The 26,331-nt window shown below is 44.0% G+C and overlaps 1 non-coding gene across 1 annotated transcript; it reads right to left on the reverse strand.

Annotated features, from left to right (window-relative positions):
- Positions 1-5,513: 5,513 nt before the first annotated feature.
- On the reverse strand, positions 5,514-5,586 carry TRNAI-AAU (transfer RNA isoleucine (anticodon AAU)). Its single transcript has one exon. It is a non-coding gene; the product is annotated as a tRNA-Ile (tRNA).
- Positions 5,587-26,331: the final 20,745 nt, after the last annotated feature.

The raw sequence follows: 26,331 nt of genomic DNA on the forward strand, positions 1-26,331 counted from the left end.
AATTAGATGTTTTTGAAATATCTAAACTAAAGAGCAAGAGATTATGGTCACTCATATCATCAATTATGTTATCTACAGACCAGTTATTAAGTTTTATGCTGCATAGAAAGTCGTCGATTAGTGAGTTGTTCGAACTCAGTCTGGTAGGGTATATTGTGTTACAGTTTTTAAGGCCATAGCTCTGCATGAACGATTTATATTCATTAGAGTAAATGTATGTTAAAGTCACCAACAACAATTATATTTCTATGTTTTATTTTGTTGAGTATTATTTCTATGTCATCACATACCTGTGTCCAGTTTGAAGTGAATGGATTGTAAACAGCTATAATAATATAACTACACCCTGACTTAGAAATCTCCAGAACCAGAATATTATGATGCTTTTGGACATTATAGATGATATTACATTGCCACAATTTGTTTTTAGCGTAAATTGATACTCCCCCACCCTTAAGTGATTTTTCAGAAGGAATTCTAAAGGAATGAAATGCTTCATAACCTGTGAGATTGTAAAAGTTAGACTCATCACCGTTTACAGACAACCATGTTTCGACAACAACTATAAAATCGATATTCTGAATTAACTCTATGCAATCAGCAATCATCTCTAACTTACCATTTCGTATGCTACGAGAATTGAGATACATTATTCTCAAGGTTGGAGCAGTTGTTCCAAGTGAGGTAACCAAATCACTATATTGAAAGTATGAGTTCCATTGTCTTTCTGTCATTAGTGTAGTTTAAAAGAAGAGGAAGAGAAACAAATATACATAAATATAAAACATAAGAAGGAATCTGTGAAGACTGACAGCTAGATGCTGCGAGCCTAATAAATTTTTCAATATCGTCTTCACATTTTATTGTAAATACTTCGAGGGAGGTGGCAGAGATTTTTGCCACAAATGCACGTTCAATTCCCTTTGTCCTAGCATCACGAGCCTTCTTGAAGAGAGATTCATTGTAGGGCGTAAGGTGTTCGTTCAAGTATATATTCACTTTTGGACCACCAAAGCCTAGGAGAGAAGAGGTTAGGATCTTCTGGCGTCTTGCTGATTGCAAAAGAGCATCCTTTTTCCAGCGTTGGACAAATCTGACTATTACGGGCTTCACACTGGTTTTGTTGAAAGAAGAAACCCTGTGAACAGTGTCGATGCTGTCCGGATGTATTGGTACATCAAGGATTCCTCCAATTTTCTGAACAATTTCGGTTAAGTTTTCTTCTGAGTGGTACGGAATCCCGGATATTTTCATATTATTAGCTCTTGAATATTGTTTTAGTTCTTCAACGTCGAGTTTCAGCTGTGTCACTTCTCCGGAAAGGGTGCGGTTATTCGATTTTAAGTCTTGTACTGTGTTGTTCAGCACTATCAGTTCTGATTGCATTTTGCCCACCTCAACACTAAAATCGTCAAATTTGTCACTGACAAATTGGACAGAAGTCTTCAGTTCTTTATACACTGACTCTAGTTCACCAAGTTTGCTTAATATTAAGTTGAATTTTGTGGAAATGGAATCTTGTATATTTGAGTCAGGTCGAACGTCAAGCTCAGGTTCGAGTGACGCCGAGTTGCAGGTCAAACATATCCATAGCCTATCCTTTTTTGGAAGACTAAGGAGGCGATCTATTTCGTGTTTGGTTGACCTCATGCATTCTCCCTTCATGTGAAACCACTTAAGGCACTTTTTACACTTTACCTTCATATTATTATCTTTAAATTTCTCGGAGCACTTCACACATCTATCCGCCATGTTGCTCGTTCTGGTTAGGCCTTATTATCCAGGAGGTGTTGAATGAATCATCCTCTATGCTACACTAATCAGAGAGAAAATATGGAAGGGATCCAACACTTGGAAAAATGAAGGTATCGGCGAAAGAAAGACAAGGGCCACGAAGGGCGTGAAAGACTCCCTAGGCTTCACAAACCTAATAGCGTCGGGATCGGAAAAGCACAAGAGTTGACCAGGAGAGGTCGGATAGGATAGATGAAAGTCAGGAGCCTGTCACAAGAAAGTGGAAGCAATTCCAGGACTAAGGCCCTGTGTTTGCCAACCCACGCTCCCAAATTGAGAGCCCCTGGGACCCCTTTTAGTCGCCTCTTACGACAGGCAGGGGATACTGTGGGTGTTATTCTACCGCCCCCACCCACAGGGGGAGACTTCCTAGGCCTCGAGCGCTCTAATACCGTCGGGGTCGGAAAAGAACAAGAATTGACCAAGGGAGGTCCGATAGGATAGATGAAAGTGAGGAGCCTAGCACAAGTAAGTTGAAGCAATACCAGGACTCAGCTGAGGGCCCCCGGTTGTCAACCCACGCTCCAAAGTTCAGGGCCTCTGAAGCCCCCCTTTTAGTCGCCTCTTCTGACAGGCAGAGGATATCGTAGGTGTTACTGTAATGTACCGGTACTGCAATCTGAATATCAACAAAATGTTATAGTATCAGTGTCCTTATAATTACGCTCACGCACATATTCTATCATAATTTTATAACTATAACCCCCCATCGGTCGATCTTGGCTACGCTACTGAAAAGAATTGGTACTGGAGAGTGTTGCTGGAATGAAAGTTGATAGGCAAAACTGGAGAAAAACCTGTCCTACCACCGTATTGTCGAGCACAAATCTCACATGGAGTGACCGGGATTTGAAACAAGGAACCCAATGGTGAGTGGCCGCCGCGCTGCCCATGACTGTTGAATGACCAGGTTTGAAACAATGGGCCCGTGTACGTCTGTACGGTTTGAGTTTTAGTAGCTTTGTTGCTTTATGTGCAGAAAAAACCGAAAGCCCTACTTGCTGTGCTAATTTTGGGAGATATTTATTCGCCGATTGTTCAAGATTTGCTCGATTTTTTCATCTTTCCCCTGTTAAAACTACGTTTCTTCTTTTCCACTGAGCGTGGCAGAAGGTGAACGGTCTGGCTAGCCAGCTGGACTCGCGCCACCTCGTGTTCTATGCTAGAGTGGAGAGAAAAGAGGACTTCGTTAAGATAAGTTAATGTTCATATATTTCAAACTATTCCAGTGCGATTTGATAGAATCTGATGATGTTCTTTCAAGAACGAAACATACCATCCTATGTTATTTAAATTGTTCCTTTTTCAAGTATAATTCTGTAACCATATGTTTTATTTTTCAGGTAGAATATAAACACGTATTCATTAACTGAGTCGAAACTGAAAATAGAGGTGGTGGTGGTGGTGATTATTGTTTTAAGAATAAGTACTACTAGGCAACCTTCCTCTATTAAAGTGAGAAAAAATAGAAGGGAGCCGACACTTCGAGAAATGAAGATATTGGCCAAAGAAGGACAAGGGCCACGATGGGCGAGAAAATGAAAGACTCCCTAGGCCTCGATACCTAATAGCGTCGGGTACGGAAAACAACAACAGTTGACCAAGGGAGGTCAGACAGAATAGATGAAAGTGAGGAGCCTGGCACAAGTGAATGCAATGCCCCGCAGGGCACCGCAGTAGCCAATGCACGCTTCAAAGTTCAAAGGCCCTGGGGCTCCTTTTGGTCGCCTCTTACGACAGGCAGGCGATACCGTGGGTGTTATTCTACCGCCCCCACCCACAGGGGGAGCAGTGTCATGGAGCGTGCGGTTTTGGGTCGGGGATACAACTGGAGAGGAGGACCAGTAGCTCGCCCCGGCGGCCTCACGCGCTATGCTGAATAGGGGCCTTGTGGAAGAATGGGAAGATTGGAAGGGATAGGCAAGGAAGAGGGAAAGAAGCGGCCGTGGCCTTCAGTTAGGTACCATCACGGCATTTGCCTGGAGGAGAACTGGGATACCACGGAAAACCATTTCGAGGATGGATGAGGTAGGATTCGAACCCTCCTCTATTCAGTTAACCTCCAAAGACTGAGTGGACCCCGTTCCAGCCCTCGTACCACTTTTCAAATTTCGTGGCAGAGCCGGTAATCGAACCAGGGCCTCCGGGGCTGGCAGCTAATCACACGAAGCACTACACCACAGAGGCGGATTATTATTATTATTATTATTATTATTATTATTATTATTATTATTATTATTATTATTATTATTATTATTATTATTATTATTATTTCTTTGTTTGTTTGTTTCTTTCTTTCTTTCTTTCTTAATCTGTTTACCCTCCAGGTTTGGATTTTCCCCAGGACTCAGTGAGGGATCCCAACTTTACCGCCTCAATGGCAGTGTCCTGGAGCGTGAGATTTTGTGTCGGGGGACACAACTGGGGAGGAGGAGCAGTACCTCACCCAGGCGGCCTCACCTGCTATGCTGAACAGGGGCCTTGTGGGGGGATGAGAATATTGGAAGGGATAGGCAAGGAAGAGGGAAGGAAGTGGCCGTGGCCTTAAGTTAGGTACCATCCCGGCATTTGCCTGGAGGAGATGTGGGAAACAACAGAAAACCACTTCGAAGATGGCTGAGATGGGAGTTGACCTCCCGAGGCTGAGTGGACCCCATTCCAACCCTCGTACCACTTTTCAAATTTCGTGGCAGAGCCGGTCCTCCGGGGGTGACACCTAATCACACTAACGACTACACCACCTCGTCTGTTTTGCGATATGAAAACCAATATCCGAAAATAGCATACTGAAATGTTATATTAGTTGATACAATCGAAACACAGTAACATTTCACATTTAAAATGGTATTACACCGAGCAGAATAATGAAAAGTAGCCACTTTAAGGCAGTAACTGCAAAACTGTCGGAATTTGGAAGGGCAACAAATATGTGTGTGCGACTATTGCGAATGAGATGACAAATAATATATCGCATCGGACGTTCCGAGCTTCGAAAATTGCATATTCTGACAATTTCTGACATTCTTATCAAGGCCCGTGATCCAATCACATATTTTTATTTTCAGTACGGTATTTAAAAAAGTAACCGCTCCCTTTACCACCCCCGGATATTAAGCCCTGTGTACGCCACATAGCGTACCGCACAGGTGTTGGCTGACTGAAATTATTTTTTTTTTAATAAACGTGGTTACAGCAAGGAATAAAATCAAAGTAATATGCATAACTTCAGTAAATTAAATTTGCTCATATCTTAGATGCCTCGCAGAGGGAAAACACACCGTCTCCCGAGGGAAGAAAACGTGTGCTTTGCGTAGCTGTTTTTCAACCAAGTTTCAGTAGATCCATTCGTGAAGTATTTTACAATTGAATGGATGAAAACCATAACGGTATAAGTGACATTTATTTAAAATGAGTTAAGTGCAGGATGTAACTCCGGGAGGATGTATCCTTTCACCAGCAAAGAGATACACGTGATAGCGGTAATATTCTGCGCTCTAGTGATGGGTGGTATAACACAAATAGCATGCATTATATGAGTGTTAAAGATGTTTAAATGCCTTTTTCCCTGAATGACCAAAATGCTACTTATACCGTTATGGTTTTCATCCATTCAATTAATCAGTAACGAATACCATTCATTTTACAGAGACTGTTATCTGAAACAACTGGGTTCTGCAAGAAATATCACGAGAATGAGAGGAAAGAAAAGTAAAAATCAATGGCCCGTAGGGGATCGAACCCACGACCTTCGCGTTATTAGCACGACGCTCTAACCAACTGAGCTAACGGGCCAGATGATTGACCTTTCGTAGCAAAACTGTAGTAAAGTATATTTAACATATTATTGTAATAGATAATTAATTTTTGGAATATTAATGGATATAAATCCCCTTAAAGATACTATTTCTTCCTCCTTTTCACTGATGACAGCACATCATGTGGTGAAAATGCCTGGCACTAAATAAGTTACTCTTAATAAGTTGAAGTTCTCCACATGGAAAGAACTGATAAATAATAATTATAACGGCTTTCTAAGGCTAGAAATGAAGAATATTTACCTTATATCCAATTTTAAACGCATCTCTCATTATTCGTGAAGACTACCAAATACTGTGTTTGAGGCTACGTAAGACTAGGCCTATTTGAGAGCGTCGAGTAAAAATTTCAAGCCTATCTGATAGCGAGATTGTCTGGTATATATTGTATTTTATTTATATTACCAACTCATTAACAGCGTTAACATTCAGTTACTAAAACCAATATCAAGTAACAGCATGACAGAAATCCACAAGCTCGTCTAGCTAGAGCGACGCATCAAGTCGGCCGTGATTCAAACACTCCTGAGTCCTTAGTAACAAGAGACGAACAAACGCAACAGGGCAACACGTTAGAAGTAGCACCATGCAGCGCATTCCGTTGAGGAGGAGAAGAACTAAATGAAATTATGGCGCCATCTGTCAACAATTCAAACAAACGTGCACACAAGTGACATCTATAAACATCTTTGTTAAGCTGTGGACGAGAAGAGAATGAATCAATGTGGGGAACGTCTTGAAGCATAGAGTTAGTAAAATTAGTTACTATACCTCGAACAGTCCGCCTCTGTGGTGTAGTGGTTAGCGTGATTAGCTGCCACCCCCGGAGGCTCGGGTTTGATTCCCGGCTCTGCCACGAAATTTGAAAAGTGGTACGAGGGCTGGAACGGGATCCACTCACCCACGGGAGGTCAACTGAGTAGAGGTGGGTTCGATTCCCACCTCAGCCATCCTGGAAGTGGCACTAAATAAGTTACTCTTAATAAGTTGAAGTTCTCCACATGGAAAGAACTGATAAATAATAATTATAACGGCTTTCTAAGGCTAGAAATGAAGAATATTTACCTTATATCCAATTTTAAACTCCACAAGGTCCCTGCTCAGCATAGCAGGTGAGGCCGCCTGGGCGAGGTACTGGTCATACTCCCCAGTTGTATCCCCCGACCAAGAGTCTGAAGCTCCAGGACACTGCCCTTGAGGCGGTAGAGGTGGGATCCCTCGCTAAGTCCGAGGGAAAAACCGAACCTGGAGGGTAAACAGATGATGATGATGATGATGATGATGATGATATCTCGAACTAGCTAATGAATATGGCTGTGCGGGATTTAGCATGTCCGTAAAGCAAAGAGCTAGAAATAAGTCTATAGAGTGGCGTATGCACTGCACTGTCATACTTGAATCCAGTTGAACGCCGCGATTCCCAGATTTAAAGGGACCAAACATGAGGGCTTGGTGATGAAGCGAGGCATGGTTATGAACAAAGGACCAAGCTGCAGGGATAAAGAACATTACACCATTTTCTTCAAGAGGAAGGCACTGAAAGGTACGTATTTTCTTTTTTTTTACAAAAGCATTAAAAATACAAGATAACGTATGTACAATTACACATTCGTCGGTGGTCGTGAGATTGGTTTCCCATTCTTCTCACTAAGGCCCAGACAGTTCAGGTTACGGAATGAAAGCATTTAGTAGGAAGGCAGGCTTAAAACAGAAGAGAAAAAACTTCAATAAAATGATATGATAAGATGAATAAATTATTCACATCACTTGAAAGTGATGTAATTAAACATTGTAGGCCTAATGAAGTACACCCGTTATAAAATAAGCAATAATATACCGTATAACCATTTATCCCACCTCTGTGGTGTAGTGGTTAGTGTGATTGGCTGCCACCCCCGGAGGTCCGGATTCGATTCCCGGCTCTGCCACGAAATTTGAAATTATTTTCTTTCCTTCTTTCTTTCTTAACCCATTTACTGTCCAGGGTTGGTTTCTTCCTCGGAATCGGCGAGGGTTCCCACTTCTACCACCTCAAGGGCAGTGTCCTGGAGCGTGAGACTTTAGGGTCGGGATATGGGAAGAGGGATGAAACGGCCGTGGCCTTAAGTTAGGTACCATTCCGACACTTGCCTGGAGTAGAAGTGAGAAACCACGGAAAACTGCGAGGATGGCTGAGGTGGGAATCGAATCCCCCTCTACTAAGTTGACCTCCCGAGGCTGAATGGACCCCGTTCCAGTCCTAGTACAACGTTTCAAATTTTGTGGCAGAGCCGGGAATCGAACCAGGGCCTCAGGGGGTGGCAGCTAATTACACTAACCACTACACCGCAGAGGCGGACAATAATAATAATAATAATAATAATAATAATAATAATAATAATAATAATAAAATGTAAAGATTGAATAGAATGGGAGATAAAACTGACCCTTGGGGTAAACCATTATTTAGAGATCTCCACCTGCTTCTTTCACCATTCAGAAATACAGCAAGTCGACGGTTGGATAACATGTTGTTTAGTAAGCATGCTAATTTCTGACAAGGGATGACCTGAACAAACTTGACGTACAGCTTAATGAAACCATGAGAGTTGTTACTGGTACAGTGAGGTCGACTCCTACTCAGTGGCTGCCTGTTTTAGCAAACATTGCTCCCCCAGATCTGAGGAGAAAAGCAGCAAAAGTACGTTGAATATTAGCCCGCCTGGTGGCCATGCTCGGTAAGGCGTTCAGTCTACAGTATATAGTCTGACACTGTGGTTAGCCGGTTCGAATCCCGTTGGTCGAAAAAGAATTCATCATCAGAATGTTGACCGGCAGGGTAGGAAAAGTGGTGGGATACAATATCATTGGATTGGGTGCCAAAAACGGATTCAATTCCAAACCTCCCGGCAGTGTTTATATGGAGTGACGGCATATGACGCTGTTGATGGTGATTCGTCCGTCGGATGGCGATGTAAAACTTTGAGCAGAGTGGTGGTGGTGGTGATTATTGTTTTCTGAGGAAGTACAACTAGGCAACCATCCTCTATATAACACTAATCAAAGAGAAAATTAGGAAGGGATCCGACACTTCGAAAAATGAAGGTATCGGCCAAAGAAAGACAAGGGCCACGAAGGGCGTGAAAATGAAAGACTCCCTAGGCCTCGAGTGTTCTAATACCGTCGGGGTCGGAAAAGAACAAGAGTTGACCAAGGGAAGTCGGATATGATAGATGAAAAAGAGGAGCCTGGCAGAAGTAAGTGGAAGCAATGCCCGGACTCAGCTAAGGGTCCCGTGGTTGTCAACCCACTCTCCAAAGTTCAGAGCCCGTGGGGCCCGTTTTAGTCACCGTTTACGTCAGGCAGGGGATACCGTGGGTGTTATTCTACCGCCCCCACCCACAGGGGTTCTTTGAGCAGACTCTTTGGTGCTATTCGACAGAGTAGCCGGCACCGGGTTTCACCCCCTCCCTTCCTCTGATGAGGATGACGGCAGGAAGGGCATCCGGTCATAAAAGTTCGCTACGAAGATTCATCTCAATTCATACCCAATCCCGTAGAAAAACAGGGCAACATTTGGGTATACAATGTATGATGAATTTTCAGCCCGAAGGATGGTTTGACCCTCGACAGCTCCACCATTAGCTGTCATAGACGACTCAGGCGTCATTGAACAGGCATACTAGGGAAATGAGGAGGGACCTAGTTTCCCGTTGCTTTCTACACCGAGCAAGAAGCTGTTACGTATCATTCTGACAAGCCCACTGAAATGCACGCACCAACCGATGCCATGAGCGACATTTTATCACCATTCACAACAGGGGTTGACTACTTTTAAGAAGTCCACTGACAATTCGGAAAATACCACTTAGTCGAGCAGCTCGTCTCCTTTCTCCCAAGTCTTCCCAGCCCAAATTTTGCAACATTTTTGTAACGCTACTCTTTTGTCGGAAATCACCCAGAACAAATTGAGCTGCTTTCCTTTGGCTCTTTTCCAGTTCTCGAAAGAAGTAATCCTGATGAGGATCCCATACACTAGAACCGCAATCTAGTTGGGGTCTTACCAGAGACTTACATGCCCTCTCCTTTACATCCTTACTACAACCCCTAAACACCCTCATAACCATGTGCAGAGACCTGTACCCTTTATTTACAATACCGTTTATGTGATTACCCCAATGAAGATCTTGTATTAACACCTAGATACTTACAATGATCCCCATAAGGAACTTTTTTTTTTCGCAAGTTGCTTTACGTCGCACCGACACAGATAGGTCTTATGGCGACGATGGGACAGGAATGGGAAAGAAGCGGCCGGGGCCTTAATTAAGGTACAGCCCCAGCATTAGCCTGGTGTGAAAGTGGGAAACCACCGAAAATCATCTTCAGGGCTTCTGAGTGCCGAAAGGGGGGTTCGAACCCACTATCTCCCGAATACTGGATACTGGCCGCACTTAAGCGACTGCAGCTATCGAGCTCGGTAAAAGAACTTTTATCCCATCAACACAGTCGTTAAACCTGAGAGGACTTTTCGTATTTGTGAAACTCACAACCTGACTTTTCACCACCTTTATCACCATATTGTCGAGGTCATTTTGCAGTTACTCACAATCTTATGACTTATTTACTACTCTGTACAGTATAATATCATCCGGAGCCTCCGTGGCTCAGGCGGCAGCGCGCCGGCCTCTCGCCGCTGGATACCGTGCTTCAAATCCCGGTCACTCCATGAGAGATTTGTGCTGGACAAAGCGGAAGCGGGACAGGTTTTTCTCCGGGTACTCCGGTTTTCCCCGTCATCTTTCATCCCAGCAACACTCTCCACTATCATTTCATTTCATCTGTCAGTCAATAATCATTGCCCCAGGGGAGTGCGACAGGCCTCGGCAGCGGGCACAATTCATATCCTCGCCGCAAGTTGGGGGCTTCATTCATCCCATTCCTGACCCGGTCATTGACTGGAAAACATGTTGTAGGCTTTCATTTCACAGTAAATAGCTGTTACCAGTTCTTAACTCGTATCATTTATGTATATAAGAAAACATGGAAATCCAATAATACTGCCTTGAGAAATTCCCGCCTTAATGGTTACACGATCAGATAATGATCCACCTACTTCAAATTTAACTGTGTTCGGCTCCATGACTAAATGGTTAGCGTGCTGCCCTTTGGTCACAGGGGTCTCGGGTTCGATTCCCGGCAAGGTCGGGAATTTTAACCTTAATTCGTTAATTTCGCTGGGTGTATGTGTCGTCATCATCATTTCATCCTCATCCCGAAGCGCAGGTGGCCTACGGACGTCGAATCAAAAGACCTGCATCTGGAGTAGTATAATGGGAGAGTTCGGGCGCCTCCACCTCCACCTCCACCGGCTCCCAGGGGCCTCCTCCTCCTCCTCCTCCTCCTCCCAGGGGGGGGCCTTCCCAGGGGCCCGTGCCTCCTCCTCCTCCCGGGAGGCCTTCCCAGGTGCCCGCTCCTCCTCCCGCGGGAAATTTGAATTGGTAAACAAAGCCACGTGCTTTTTTTGGACAGCCACGTGCTTTTTGACAGACAACAACGTATCGCTAACCTCACTGCTGCCATCTTAACGGACCTAAACCTTAGTGGTACCAAGTTAACCTAACTAGCGAGAGATTTGAATCGGTAAACAAATCCACATGCTTTTTGACAGCCACGCGCTTTTTTGACAGCTATCATCGACAACAACGTATCGCAAACCTCAGTACTACCATCTTGACGGGCCTAAACCTTAGTGGTACCAACTTAACCTAACTAGCGCGAGATTTGAATCGGTAAACAAATCTACATGCTTTTTTGACAGCTGTCATCCGCCATCTTTAATCAAGAGAGCACAGTGCTGCCCTCTTTAGCTACAAATCTTTGAAATGTGGTGGCGGATAATTTGAAAAATGCTTTTTGATAGTAGCCATTTTTAATCGACAGAGCACCGTGTTGCACTCTGGTAGCAGGCAATTCCACCTGACAGCAGCCATCTTTAATCAAGAGAGCACAGTGCTGCACTCTTTAGTTGAAATGTGGTGGCGGCAATTTGAAAACTTCTACGTGCTCTTGTTTGGAAACAAAGTCACGTGCTTTTTTTGGTCATCCGCCATCTTTAATCGAGGGAGCACCGCGCCGCACTCTTTAGTTGAAATGTAGTGGTGGCAATTTGAAAAATTCCACATGCTCTTGTTTGGAAACAATGCCACGTGCTTTTTTGTCATCCGCCATCTTTAATCAAGAGAGTACCGTGCTGCACTCTTTAGTTGAAATGTGGTGGCGGCAAATTCTACTCGCTCTTGTTTGGAAACAAATCCACGTGCTTTTTTTAACAGCTGTCACCCGCCATGTTTAATCAAGAGAGCACCGTGCTGCACTCTTTGGTTGAAATGTGGTGGCGGCAAATTCGAAGTGCTTTACAAACTCAAGTGCTTTTTGTCATCCGCCATCTTTAATCAAGAGAGGACCGCCACCACATTTCAGCTAAAGAGTGCAGCACGATGCTCTATTGATTAAAGATGGCTGCTGTCAAATTGTCCGCCACCACATTTCAACTAAAGAGCGCAACACTGAGGTTTGCGATGCAAGATGGCGGATAACAGCTTGTCAAATTGAATTTTTCAAATAGTCCGCCTCAAAGGTAAGTAGCTAAAGAGGGCAGCACTACGGTTTGCGATGCAAGATGGCGGATGACAGCTGTGACGTAGAAATTGTCCACTACTACGATAAAGAGTGCAGCACGGTGCTCTGTCGATTAAAGATAGCTGCCTTTCAAATTGTCCGCCACCACATAGAGTGCAGCACGGTGCTCTCTTGATTAAAGATGGCTGCTGTATAATTTTTGCACCTCAAAGGTAAGTAGCTAAAAAGTGCAGCACTGTGCTCTCTTGTTTAAAGATGGCGGATGGCAGCTGTCGAAAAAGCACGTGAGTTTGTAAAGCACTTCGAATTTGCCGCCACCACATGTTAAAGGTATGTAGCTAAAGAGGGCAACACGGTCCTCTCTTGATTAAATATGGTGGATGACAAAAAGCACTTGAGTTTGTAAAGCACTTCGATTTGCCGCCACCACATTTCAACTAAAGAGTGCAGCACGGTGCTCTCTTGATTAAACATGGCGGATGACAGCTGTCAAATAAAGCACGTGGATTTGTTTCCAAACAAGAGCGAGTAGAATTTGCCGTCACCACATTTCAACTAAAGAGTGCAGCATGGTGCTCTCTTGATTAAAGATGGCGGATGACAAAAAAGCACGTGGCATTATTTCCAAACAACAGCATGTGGAATTTTTCAAATTGCCGCCACTACATTTCAACTAAAGAGTGCGGCGCGGTGCTCCCTCGATTAAAGATGGCGGATGACCAAAAAAAGCACGTGGCTTTGTTTCCAAACAAGAGCACGTAGAAGTTTTCAAATTGCCGCCACCACATTTCAACTAAAGAGTGCAGCACTGTGCTCTCTTGATTAAATATGGCTGCTGTCACGTGGAATTGCCTGCTACCAGAGTGCAGCACGGTGCTCTGTCGATTAAAGATGGCTGCTATCAAAAAGCATTTTTCAAATTATCCGCCACCACATTTCAAAGATTTGTAGCTAAAGAGGGCAGCACTATGCTCTCTTGATTAAAGATGGCGGATGACAGCTGTCAAAAAAGCATGTAGATTTGTTTACCGATTCAAATCTCGCGCTAGTTAGGTTAAGTTGGTACCACTAAGGTTTAGGCCCGTCAAGATGGTAGTACTGAGGTTTGCGATATGTTGTTGTCGATGATAGCTGTCAAAAAAGCACGTGGCTGTCAAAAAGCATGTGGATTTGTTTACCGATTCAAATCTCGCGCTTGTGAGGTTAAGTTGGTATCACTAAGGTTCAGGTCCGTTAAGATGGCAGCAGTGAGGTTAGCGATACGTTGTTGTCTGTCAAAAAGCACGTGGCTGTCAAAATAAGCACGTGGCTTTGTTTACCAATTCAAATTTCCCGCGGGAGGAAGAGCGGGCACCTGGGAAGGCATCCCGGGAGGATGAGGAGGCACGGGCCCCTGGGAAGGCCCCCCGGGAGGAGGAGAAGGAGGAGGAGGAGGAGGAGGGAGCCGGTGGAGGTGGAGGCGCCCGAACTCTCCCATTATACTACTATCTGGCGAGCCGAACTTGTCCTCGGACACTCCCGGCATTAAAAGCCATACGCCATTTCATATATATAAATGTCTAATACCGTAGCGCTTCTTCCACGGATGCCGCACTGTGGTTAGAAAACTAGGTACCGTACTGTCCATTGTATAGATTTATTTGTAATGTTCGAACAACTTCACAATGAATTTGTGTTGTGCATAATTTTGCAATATTCCGGAACAAGTACAACGTAGGTTCAGGGACGGCTTTTGAAGTGAAGTAGGTGAAGTGCCACTTCACCACTTATTTTTACCATAATGAATTACTTAAATTTATTTTTCTCATGACATTTGTTGGTTTTACGGAAAGAAAATGTTTTATTGTATGGCGTTTGGAGCACCTCATCACCTGATGAGAACCAGGGGAACTCACGAAAGCGCCGACTGTCGGCTACAGTACGGCGCGTGAGACTGAGTGAAGACGAGAGATTCCCCAGCTGCCTCTACCTCCCAAATGCTCCCTCCTAGCGCTTGGCCTTGGCGGTTGCCATGACAACCGTGACGTCACCCGCGAACTTTCCACATAGCGGGATGTGCTAGTGAAGTTGTCGAAAGAGCGGAATGTTTCGTCTTCCCTGCGTCATCCTGTGTGAAGTACGAGTTCTTCCGCATCGTGGTTCATTCATAATGTTGTGCTGTTTTATTTAAATATGTATCCTATTTATGACATAGTGTGCATTTTATTATAAACACCATTTTCACGTTGGAGAAACGAAGATCAGAATGAAGTTCTACGTTTTGATCGCCCTACTGAATCACTGCAAATTTGTGCTACAAAAGAAGTGAAACATTCCAGTAAATCTTACAATCTTAGTTTCAAACGATCGTGGTTTAAGGAATTTCCATGGTTGTGCTCCTCTCCAGCTCTACAGAAGTTGTTTTGTTGGTCCTGCTTGCCTTTTATCAATAAAAATAACGTTTGGAATAAACGATTTTCAGCCCTTTTGAACATAACACGTTCTTTACATAAGCACTCAGACTCTGCAGAACATAAAATACGGCAGCTAGATTTGAAGACATTGGAAACAAACCCAAATACGATCTCTGATGTCCTGAAAGAAAATGCCAGACTGTATATTGTAATTGTACAGTTCAGTGAAAATGTACATTTAAATAGGCTTTTCCCTCAGTTGGTAATTGATGCAGTGCTCTATTTAAGTAAGCAAGAACTAGCTTTTCGTGGTCATGACGAAACATTAAATTCAATAAATCGTGGTCACGTGCTGGACCCTCCGCCAGTCACAGGTACGAGGTACGAGTACAAAACAACCAAAAACAAAACGTAGTTCCTAAATCTTTTCCTCCTCTGTGGCGTAGTGGTTAGTGTGAATAGCTGCCACCCCGGAGGCCCGGGATCGATTCCCGGCTCTGCCACGAAATTTGAAAAATTTGAAAAGTGGTACGAGGGTGGAACGGGGTCCACTCAGCCTCGGAAGATCAACTGAGTAGAGGTGGGCTCGATTCCCACCTCAGCCATCCTGGAAGTGGTTTTCCGTGGTTTCCCACTTCTCCTCCAGGGAAATGCTGGGATGGTACCTAACTTAAGGCCACGGCCGCTTCCTTCCTTCTTCCTTGTCTATCCCTTCCAATCTTCCCATCCTCCACCAAGGCCCCTGTTCAGCATAGCAGATGAGGCCGCCTGGGCGAGGTACTTGTCATCATCCTCAGTTGTATCCCCGACCCAGAGTCTGAAGCTCCAGGAATAGCTCTGCACCATACTTTACAGTCAAGAGGTTATATGCATACAAGTTTTTAGATGAAATGTTGCGTTCTCGAAGAGTAGCAGGTGCGGCGTGCAGTTGCCGCGAGCAGACTGAAGCGATGAGTGTCGCCGACGACCGTTAGGATTCTGGCGACTGTTTTTGTCGTTTGTCGACTTGGTTTCATACTCGGAAGACGTGGTAGTTCCAATGAAGTAAACAGTCTAATGCCTCTTTGAAATAAAGTGTGGTAACATACCGCGATCTGTGGTGAAGCACGTGGTCCAAGATAGGTTATGGCATGAACGCGTTCTCTATACACGGGGTCACCATTTATGGAGTCTTGGTTCCATAAATAAATCAGCCCTCATGGATAACAAGTTTATTTACACAGACACCCCATAGTTTTACACTTTTGCATATAAAATACATTGATTATACCGAGACACGAAGAGACGTGATGCTCATGCTCATACGCACTCGACGCCGCCGAATGACGCTAGTTCAAAAAGCTACACCCTGATGCAATGTTGCATCGTGCACAAGGGTGCGTTCTGTATGTGGGGCGAGTTCATTCTTCCCGATGCCGCCATAATACTACTGCACTATGTTGAGAGTGTAGGAATTTGGTAAATGAAACGGATGTAGTGGTCGAATCTGACGGCTCATGCAAGCGATAGTACCATAAAGACTGTGTAAAGTTTCTCAAGGACAATGGAATTAGGCGAGTATGCAACAATCAAGAACAATCAAGAAGACTAGATGTTCACTCATTCGGCTATGCGAGGAGTGTAAAGATGACTTTGTCATGCTAAAGAATGGAAAGAAAGAGTTAAAAGCAGTCTGGGAGAAAATAAAAGAAATTTGAAAGAGGTTGTAAAAAAGACTGTAGTGGATAAAATTATAAAAGCTCTACCGTATTCAAAGCAGGATTAAGTAGGTGATATTCCAAGGTCATCGAATGTCTCCTGTAACGTATAGAAAGAAAAAGGGAGGTTGATCAACAGGTAACAGGCCCCTAAACCCCCAAGTATAAATTCAAGAAATCAAATATATAAAATGACCAAAACAGCTTAATTGCAGAGAACGGAAGATTACGAGAAATCGAAAATGAACTCCATCCAATCGCTCCAGCTATCAGTGCTGATGTGAATGTTAATTCACGTAAGGTGGGAGAAGTCTGGACGGAAGTACGGTAATTAATCACAGCCACCGTAGAAGTCAAATTATTAGAGGATCTAAACAAACACAAGGTGCCAATCTCAGAGCTGCAGACAAGGTAGCTTGGCTATATGCAGGCAGTCTTCATCCAACGGCAGAAACAGAGGACAGTGTAAAGTTTCTCAATGACAATGGATTTACAGGTGAAATCTCCTGTGTCCAACTCAATAAGAAAGGTATTAAAAAGGCTTACAGAGTGGGTATTTCTGGCCTGAAAACGTTATAGTGAGGCGATTTTCTTTTCGTCCCGCTAGAGGCGTCGATGAGTCTCATTTCAACCGCAACTAAGCTACAAGACAACTTAGCTCTCCAGGAATTTAATCTGATGTCTTGGATCATCGAAGGTCTTCTAGGAATTGCGCACACCGTTCGATGTATGTTGGAAACATGTGATATAGCAACATTTGTGCAAACTTTCTTGACACAAGAGTCGAATTTTAACAGTCATTACTCGATACACGTTCTGGCAGATCAAGGATCAATTGGCACACCAAAATGGGAAATCGCATGTTTCTTCAAAGATAAATTTTCTCCGTTCCTTGTTCTTCACGAGTCTAAGAATGACCTTGTAGTACTAACTAGACTATGTGTACTTGTTTGTGTATACTTTCAACAGGTATCGGTATCATAGAAGAAATCAGCCTTTGCTCGAACGTGGCGAATAAAGAGGATGTCATCGTCCTTGCAGGAGATCTCAATTGCCGTATTGACATTGTACATCAGAAAACAGAAGATGTTGTGAGTTATCTGGAAGAAAAGGGTCTTCTCCTAGTTTACAATAAGGAACAGAGGACTTGCAAATGTTATAATGGCATGAGTAAAATTAGATCTTGTATTTGTAAACTCAAAATGAATTCCGATCAGCCAAAATATTATTTTAGAAACTGATAAGAGACACTTTTAAAGCTCTTCGTCCAATGCAGCCTAAGTTTCCAAGGACCATACCAATGGATGTCTGGGAGACACATAGAACTGCAATTCTCCAGGTGAAACACGCGACCAGTTAACTTCCCTCTACCATCTTCTGTAACCATCTCTGATTCTGAGGGTTTCTCACAGGAAGACATAGCAGAGACTATTCAAAAATTGCCAAACAATAAAGTTTATGGACTAAACTACATATACAATGAACATTTGAAAGCGTATTTCCAAGTGCTGTAAGATTCGTTCATCCTTATTCTAAATGAGTGCTTGTGGAAAGGTAGAATACCCCATAGCTGGACAAAATCAACAATAAAAATGTTGTATAAAGGAAAATGCAAAACAGCAGATCCAAATTCTTACAGAGGAATTGCGCTAGAGTGCGTCATTTTAAAGATACTGACTACATTGGTGTGCAAGCACCTTAAGAAACCCCTTGAAGACAGACTGCCAGACATTCAATTCGGTTCATCTCTCAAGATGATATAGAGGAGGCCTTGTCACAGCCAAGAGGGGAACTACATGCAATCTTCATCGATTTTTCTAAAGTTGTTTTACATTATTGTTGGAGAAATTGCAGAAGATTACAGGACAGGGTTTCTACCATCGTTAACTTATCAAAAATTTTCACACCAACAACTGGATTGAAATTAGTGATGGCATTCCGAAATCAGACCCATTCTCCCAAACTATTGAGGTCCTCCAAGGTGATCCTCTTAGTCCACTAAACCCCATGGCCCTACAGTCCTGAAGGGCCTTGGTCTACAGATTACGATGTGGATTACGATGTGCCGGTTGGTCAGCACGACGAATCCTCTCGGCCGTTATTCTTGTCTATCTAGGTGGGGGCCCCTATCTCACCGTCAGATAGCTCCTCAATTCTAATCACGTAGGATAAATCGACCTCAAACCAGCCCTCAGATCCACGTAAAAAACCCTGACCTGGTCGGAAATTGAACCTGGAACCTGCGGGTAAGAGTCAGGCACGCTACCCCTACACTACGTGGCCAGCTTCTTAGTCCACTGCTTTTCATTACTGCAACTGCAGATATTACGGTACAGAAGAGTCAAGTAATGTCAAATTGCTCATGTGTGCCGATGATATAGTCTTAAATTCCCCATCGGAGTCAGATCTAAAAGCCAATTTCAGCCGTGTGTTTCTATGACTTTCAGAAGAGGAGGCAAACGTGTATCCTTTTACTTTGATGACAGGCAATTGAAGTCGGAAACACATTATAGATACCGTAGTTGGGAGTCACATTCCAGACCAGTTTTCTCTCCATGTTAAGGGACGGTTAAATGCTGCTACCAAAGCAGTACGGGTGAGTGACATTTAACATCTAAGCAGTTTGTCTCTAAAGACAGTCATAGAATGGTTTCATTTAAAAATCATCCCAGTCATGGAAAATATATGGGTGCATCTTAACAAGGCACAAATGAAGAGTATGGTGTGTCTAAAATCGTATTTTCTAAAGAGAGCACTTTCCTTATCTCGCGGCTTATGTGCTGACGAGAGCGCTGTATTATGTGGAAGAGTCGCGTCTGAAGTTTTCGCTCGCGTCCATCCGTCCATGAGGTCATTTCATTCCTCCCAAAGGGGAGGCGGGCCATCAGCTGAACAAAGCAGCTCTTCGGCCATGAGAAGGAAGGAAATAGTACTGAAAGACATAGTTAAGAGAGTATGTATCGTACATACGTAAAAGAGCAGGTTATAGCTGTGGCGCAGGGGGCCGTGATCCGCAAAGGGGCCCACAGGGCAGACCCACACCACACACACCGGGGCGGACCCCAACTGGGTACATGTTTATTGAGGGAGGAGTTGGTATATCTCGGGCGCGCAATAGCAGAAAAGAACAAAATACATGAGAAAGCAGAGTACAGTATACAAGAAAAGTGTTACATATATTTACATCAAATTAGTGGGTGGGAGAGGGGGTTGCGGAAGGAAGTGTGAGTACGGAAGGGGATAGTATTGTAAGAGGAGGTAGTAGAGGATAGTGGTCATATTCGTGACGGAAGTGGCATAGAGACGGAGAAGGTCCAAAATCTGGTGAGGGGGTAGGACAAAAGGTGGTTGTGTAACAGGGAGGTTGACTGTGGGCGACGGTGGGGAGGGTGGCGTGATGGGAGGAGAACGAAGAGGAGGGGTGGGAGAGAACAGGGGGCCGGCACGAGATGGGGAGCGGGAAGGTTCCACTCTATACGCCCGACGGCGAAAACGGATTCCAGTCGCAATGAGATGATCGACGTCAGCAGCAGATGACAGTTGTAGACGCATCATGAAGGTCGGGCCTTCATCGTTAAAAATCCGAATCGCCCGGCGAGCTGGGATGCCTGTCCGTTGCAGTTCGTGAAGTAGGTCCCGTTCGGTGATAGCAGGATCAATCCCCCGGATGACACAGCTTGGAGGGGGAGACAGTTGGCGCGCTGGTCGGGAAACATCTGCGTTGCCAGTGAGGTGTGTTGGAGCCGTGTTGACGGTATCCGGAGAACGGCTGAAAGACGGATCCAAGGCGGGAAGGAGTGGGTCAGTGTCGCAGACAGAACTAGTCGAAAGAGGGAAGGGTTGCGAAGTGGGAGCACCAGTTGAATGGTCGGCGACTGTAACCGCAATGGAAGGATCTGGAGGCAAATTAGAACGAGGGAGGGATGTGAATGGGGCAGACATGATGGGAGAATGATGACTGGAGGTAGTAAGAACGATGGAAGGGGAAGCAGTGGTGGTGGACGGGGTAGTAGTGGTAGTAGTAATAGTAGTAGTTGTGGTAGTGGGAGCAGAGGTTTGCGCTGGTTTATGCGGGTAACGGGATAGAATAGTGACAGGAGGGTCTGGAAGATGACTCAGATCTCGCAAGAGATGCTCGGGAGCGGTGACCACTTCGTGGTGACGATTCTTGAGAAAGAGACGATTGGTTGTCAGGCAGTATCCTTCATACGAGTCTCGGTATAGAAGCAGAACATCCGGTGAAGGTTGACCCGAAAGACGGTCTTGAAGCCGGATAACTTCGGAGAGCGACGAGGCGGGAGGGTCATTGGGGCCACCAGCAATTCTCTCGTAAATGTAGGAGTCTGGAATAGATGTGTCCACGCCCTTAACAAGATAGGCATACATGTTGAGGAGGGAGGCGACTGCCAACGAGGCGTCTGCCTAATTATTATTGATTGGCCCGGCTGAGGCTACGATGAGGAAAGAGCCACCCAGCCGCAAAAAGTTGGGCGCGACGAAGTGTGTTGAGAGTATGTTTCGCTCGCAGCCACTCTGGCATATAAGGACCTCATGAATGAACTTCAACGAAAAGAGGACAACATATGGGAGGAGTTCTGAGTGGCGCAGTGACTAACCAGGAGTGGACCAAGGGAGGTTACGAACTAAGACATTTAGTACCGGTAACTAGGCTCTCGGTCCACAGGTTTCATCACAACCTATGCTTAACGAAGTGTTCTCATTTTCCATGCAGCGACTGTAAATGCAGAAAATGTGTTGAACTCTATGAAAGGTACCATTATTTGAAGTGCAAGTTGAGAACGGTATATTTAACGAAGTTCTGTACGGAGATTTGACTGTTTTGTTTTGTATTTTATGTATGGCTAATTGCTGCAATAAATATTCCATATAATTATTTTTAAGGTAGCTGCCTCTGTGGATCAGTGGTAGAGTGTCGGCCTCCGGATCCCAAGATAGCGGGTTCAAACCCTGCAGAGGTAGTCGGATTTTTGAAAGGCGGAAAAAAGTCCATTCGACATTCCATGTCGTACGATGTCGGCATGTAAAAGATATCTGGTGACACATTTGGTGTTTACCCGACAAAATTCATTAAATCTCAGCCATAGACGCCCAAGAGAGTTTCGGTTTACACGGTCTACCATCTAGTGGGCCTAGAGTAAAACGGAACGTCGAAATTGACGAGCAGACAGCCAGATGGCGTCAAATTGAAATGTCTGCACACGGTAGCTGAGGCCATACGATTATTATTATTATTATTATTATTATTATTATTATATTATTTTATTTTTAAGGTCTACCTCATCTAAAAACTCACTAACTTAACTTTTTGCTTCACAATTTCTATATACGACAGTGTTTAAACTGTGGAGGGCTAACACGAAGTTTAGCTTGGCAACAACATTTATTATTGAGTTTCATGTCTATCCAATTTTTATTTTCAAGTACTTGCTATGTTGTAAATAATGATCTGATACCCCTAGGATGGAATGGGGTAGGACAGGAAAGGGAGGAGCTGTGGTGAGAACACAGACATATCCAGTAGCGTCGATTGGGAGTTAAAAGTAGGGGGGGGGGGGGGGCAAAAATTGATAGAAAACAAAAAGTACCAGACGCCTGGGGAATATAGTGAGGGATAGACAACAAAACTGAAACAAAATAGCTAAAAAATGCTAAGTTTTAAATCTCTCTGAGCAAATTTCAACAGAGAAGTACGATAAAAGTTAACAGTTTCCAAACTTAACTGTGGTAATAACAGTGTTTCTCTGGGGGGAGGGGTTGTTTTGATTCAACACTATACCACACATGTGCGCAACTAAGGCTTTTCGTCATTAGATGCTAATCGTGCTTCTGCCTCTGCTGCGCTAGTCTCCACTACCTGCTCTGGTGCTGAAAATTCGGTTAGCTGGATGGATGATATTTTGCTCGTATTTCCGCTAAGTATTTTTCATTTAAAGAAATTAAAGGAAATAATTAGGTGATAGACAACAGAGTTTTAAAAATTGGTTTTTAAAAAATAATTCCTAGTGTTATGTGGCTAAAATGGAATAAAAATTTAATTCTTTCTCCACAAAATGGGGGCGACCGTCCCCCCCCCCTCCCCCGTTAATCGCCGCTACTGGACATATCTGTAATTGCACATGCACCTTGTGGCGCTACCTCTGATTGCGAACTGAAACTACAAGGGCCATCCTGCTTGGCAGCGAAATTTAGTATTGAGTTTTTCATCTCTATCCTATTAAGTGGTCTTTGGTCCAAACAAAAATACGAAAAGAAAAAACAGAAAGGATAAGAAGGGGCTATAGTTCGTGCTGGTTCCTGGTGGTGAGCGGGCGTAGTATACCGAGGTGCTAGCGGTTTTCTGTGCGTGTTGTGCAATTCGTGTTCGGATTGGTGTTGTGTTATATTTTTTCTATTTGTTCACTGGGAGTAGTGAGAGAAACTCGTAGTTGGTCTGTGTGTTGATTTTCTCCTACACTCCTGGCCTTATGGCGGAGTCGAATGGGGGTAATAATATGAAGGAGGAGACAGTTGTAGTTGACAGAGTAATACCTATGCAGGAGACTCTCGTGCTTCCTGATTCTTTACTACCTGTCCGGCTCCATAACTAAATGGTTAGCGTGCTGACCCTTGCTCACAGGGGTCCCGGGTTCGATTCCTGGCAGGGTCGGGAATTTTAATCATAATTGGTTAATTTCGCTGACACGGGGGCTGGGTGTATGTGGCGTCTTCATCACCATTTTCATCCTCATCACGACGCGCAGGTCGCCTACGGGAGTCGACTCAAAAGACCTGCACCAGGCGAGCCAAACTTGTCCTCGGACACTCCCGGTACTAAAAGCCATACGCCATTTCATTTTCATTCCTTACTACCTGACCGTAATTCTGTCCCATCCAACAATAACGGTCCTTCTGCTATTGAACCGGAAGCCAAGTTATACGATGCACACCATACCAGCCCATATGTCGTCTTTGTGGAATCCCATGACGACAGAAAAAATTGGGTAGTATGCATCGCATGGCCCTCGGCAAACTTGTTTATGAAAGGAAATTTGTTGGTGTTATCCAAACCTCTCGAAGAGTACACGAAGACTCTAAATTGAATTTCACTCCCGGAGCAAGGCCAATTTTTTCTGTCCAATCTCATTTTACATGTAAAGCACCTAAAAGCCTTTATTCCTTCTGCTTCTACCTATAAGGTTGGAGTGATCAGAGGGGTGGATAGGGACTTGACAGAAGAGGAAATTTGCAAATACGCTAAATCGTCCGTATTGGTACCTATAGTCGGTGCTCAGCGTATGAACAGGCGTTCCATGCAGGATGGCAAGGTTTCCTATGTTCCCACAGGAGCAATTAAGATAACTTTCCGCAGCCAAACGCTACCTCCATGTGTTTCTACTTATAGGATTCGATCCCCAGTTGAACCCTTTGTTTTCCAATCCACAATATACTGTAAATATCAACGTTATGATCGCACTCGAAAAAATTGACGAGCTCAAAGACCTAGGTGTGCAAATTGCGCACAAAATCACGAGACACAAGAGTGTACTGATTCTCGACGACTATGTTTCAACTGTTCTGGGGAACATCAAGTGGGATCCATTCACTGCCCCGAGCATAAACGTCAAGAGAAATTGAAGAAAAAGCTTGCTATGGAATTGACCACTTCAACTTCAGTCGAAAATCGATTTGGCCCCCTCCATGCCCCCACAACAATTCCCCCCTCTACCGCGAACTACTTCTCAACTTCCACAATCTCCTCCGTCAAAGAAAATAAAATTCACGGCGGTTGTAAAATCGACACCGCCTAAACACAGTCCTTCAGCAGGATTCGATGTACGGGGATACCGTGAGATTCTCTACATACCTTCCTCCTCCCGGATTGAACTTACTCCCATGTCTTACGTATCTAGGACTCGCACACCGGTTCTTCTTAGGACGGTTGATACTGGTGATAACACGTTAAGTGAACGCCTTTAGGAATATCCCGCTTTCACTGCCACAATTACCGCTATTTCCGATAAACTATCTGCATATACTCGGGCAGCGGAACATGACTTGAAATGGTCTAAGATGCTTCTAACCATGCAGGAGGAAGTCATGTCACTTCTACATTCTTTAGGTCAGTCTGTTCTCAAATCATGATTATTCTACAGTGGAATGCACATAGCGTTTTAAGTAAGCGACATGAACTTTTTTACTTATTGATTACTATAAACCACACATCATTATGCTCAGCGAAACTTGGCTGGCTCCAGCCAAACAATTTCATCTTCCAAACTATATTTGTCTTCGACATGATAACCATGGCTATGATGGGGCCTGTATTTTGGAATCCAAACAACTACAGTTCCATTCTACACCTTTGTCATACAGAATTCCTGGTATACAAGTGGTCGCAATTTCTGTTTCAAATATTCATGTGCTTTCTTTCTACTGTCCACCGAAAATTCAAGGCTCATATTCTAATTGGGCACACGTTTTCTCGCAACTTCCGCACCCTTTTATCCTCGGGGGAGATTTTAATTGTCACCATCATAGCTGAGGATACGAGGTCTCTTGTCCTGAAGGGAATAAGATAGCTAAACTAGCAGCACTATATAATTTACGCATATTAAATGACGGTTCGCCCACTCGAGTGACGTCACCTTTTCAAAAGAAAAGTGCTGTTGATTTTTAAAATATGTTCTAGTGACCTGGCACACGGAGTTGAATGGGAGGTAATAAAGGACACGCACTCGAGTGATCATTTCCCCATTCTTATTGTCTTTGCTGACAGACATCCCGCCGAAAAGCCCCCGGTCAAAGTGAATAGGAGAATGCTGCATTTTAATACAACCCAGTTTCAACAGTTTTTGGTGAACAGGTTATCTGGTACTGACAGTCAGCAGATGCCCCATAATATCTTTACTTCCATAATCACTCAGTATTTAGACCTATACCATCCTAACAGGCCACTTTTTTTGACCCAAAACTGTGCAATACGCACGCTGGCAGGAAGATGAGTGTGCTACTTTAATTTCACAAAGGAAAGCAGCACTTCGCTCCTTTCGACGTTTTGGAACTTTCCAAGCATACTTACATTATAAAGTACTGGTCGCCCAAATTAGAAAGATATTTAACGACAAACGGCGCCTGGCTTGGAAATAATTTATTTCCTCCCTTAATAGACAATCGTCATCAGAACACATATGGAGAACGATTGCACACCTGTCAAACCAATTTCTTTCCACACCATCTACTGTTCACTACAATATGAAGGCTATAATGATTTTCTTTCATCAACTAACCCCGGATTTTGTCTCCCCGCAGTATAGCTTCCATATCCCTCCTACCTTCAATAAAAAAATTTCGCTCCTTAGTTCCGTGGATTTACCCGAATTAAATATGGCTATTCAAACGTCCCCCACCTCGGCCCCTGGCCGGGGTGATATATCGTATTCGGTATTAAAACAATTTCCTACATTGGTGAGACAGCCCTTACTGCAGATTTTCAATCGTTACCTCGAGTCTGCTGAGATTCCTCCCACGTGGAACGACTTTTATTTGGTTCCCATCTTAAAACAAGGTAAAAACCCTCTCCTTCCCGAGAGTTACCGGGGCATTTACCTTGGACAACATCTACGGAAAATTTTTCCAAAAAAACCCTCTTGAACGCCTCAAATGGTCCTTAGCATATTATAATTTCCTTCCCAAATACCATTTCGCATTTCTGCCGGGTCGTTCTGCCACTGACGGTCTTAACTTGTTGTTAATCGACATTACTCTCGCATGCTGTCGGAAAGAACCCTTGATGGCTATATTTTTTAACTTACGTGGGGTTTATGACAACGTTGACTTCCACGTGTTACTTCAAAAATTGCTCCTTTATAACTTCCCGTCCCTATTTGTTACTCTTCTCTTGAATATGTTTTCGAACAGAACACTTCAATTAAAACATTTTCCTCATATCAAGGCGCGAATGACTACAACAGGGCTGCCTCAAGGGCGTATTCTAAGTCCTCTTTTATTTAC

Source organism: Anabrus simplex, chromosome 3, assembly GCF_040414725.1.
Source record: "Anabrus simplex isolate iqAnaSimp1 chromosome 3, ASM4041472v1, whole genome shotgun sequence".
Taxonomy (NCBI): domain Eukaryota; kingdom Metazoa; phylum Arthropoda; class Insecta; order Orthoptera; family Tettigoniidae; genus Anabrus; species Anabrus simplex.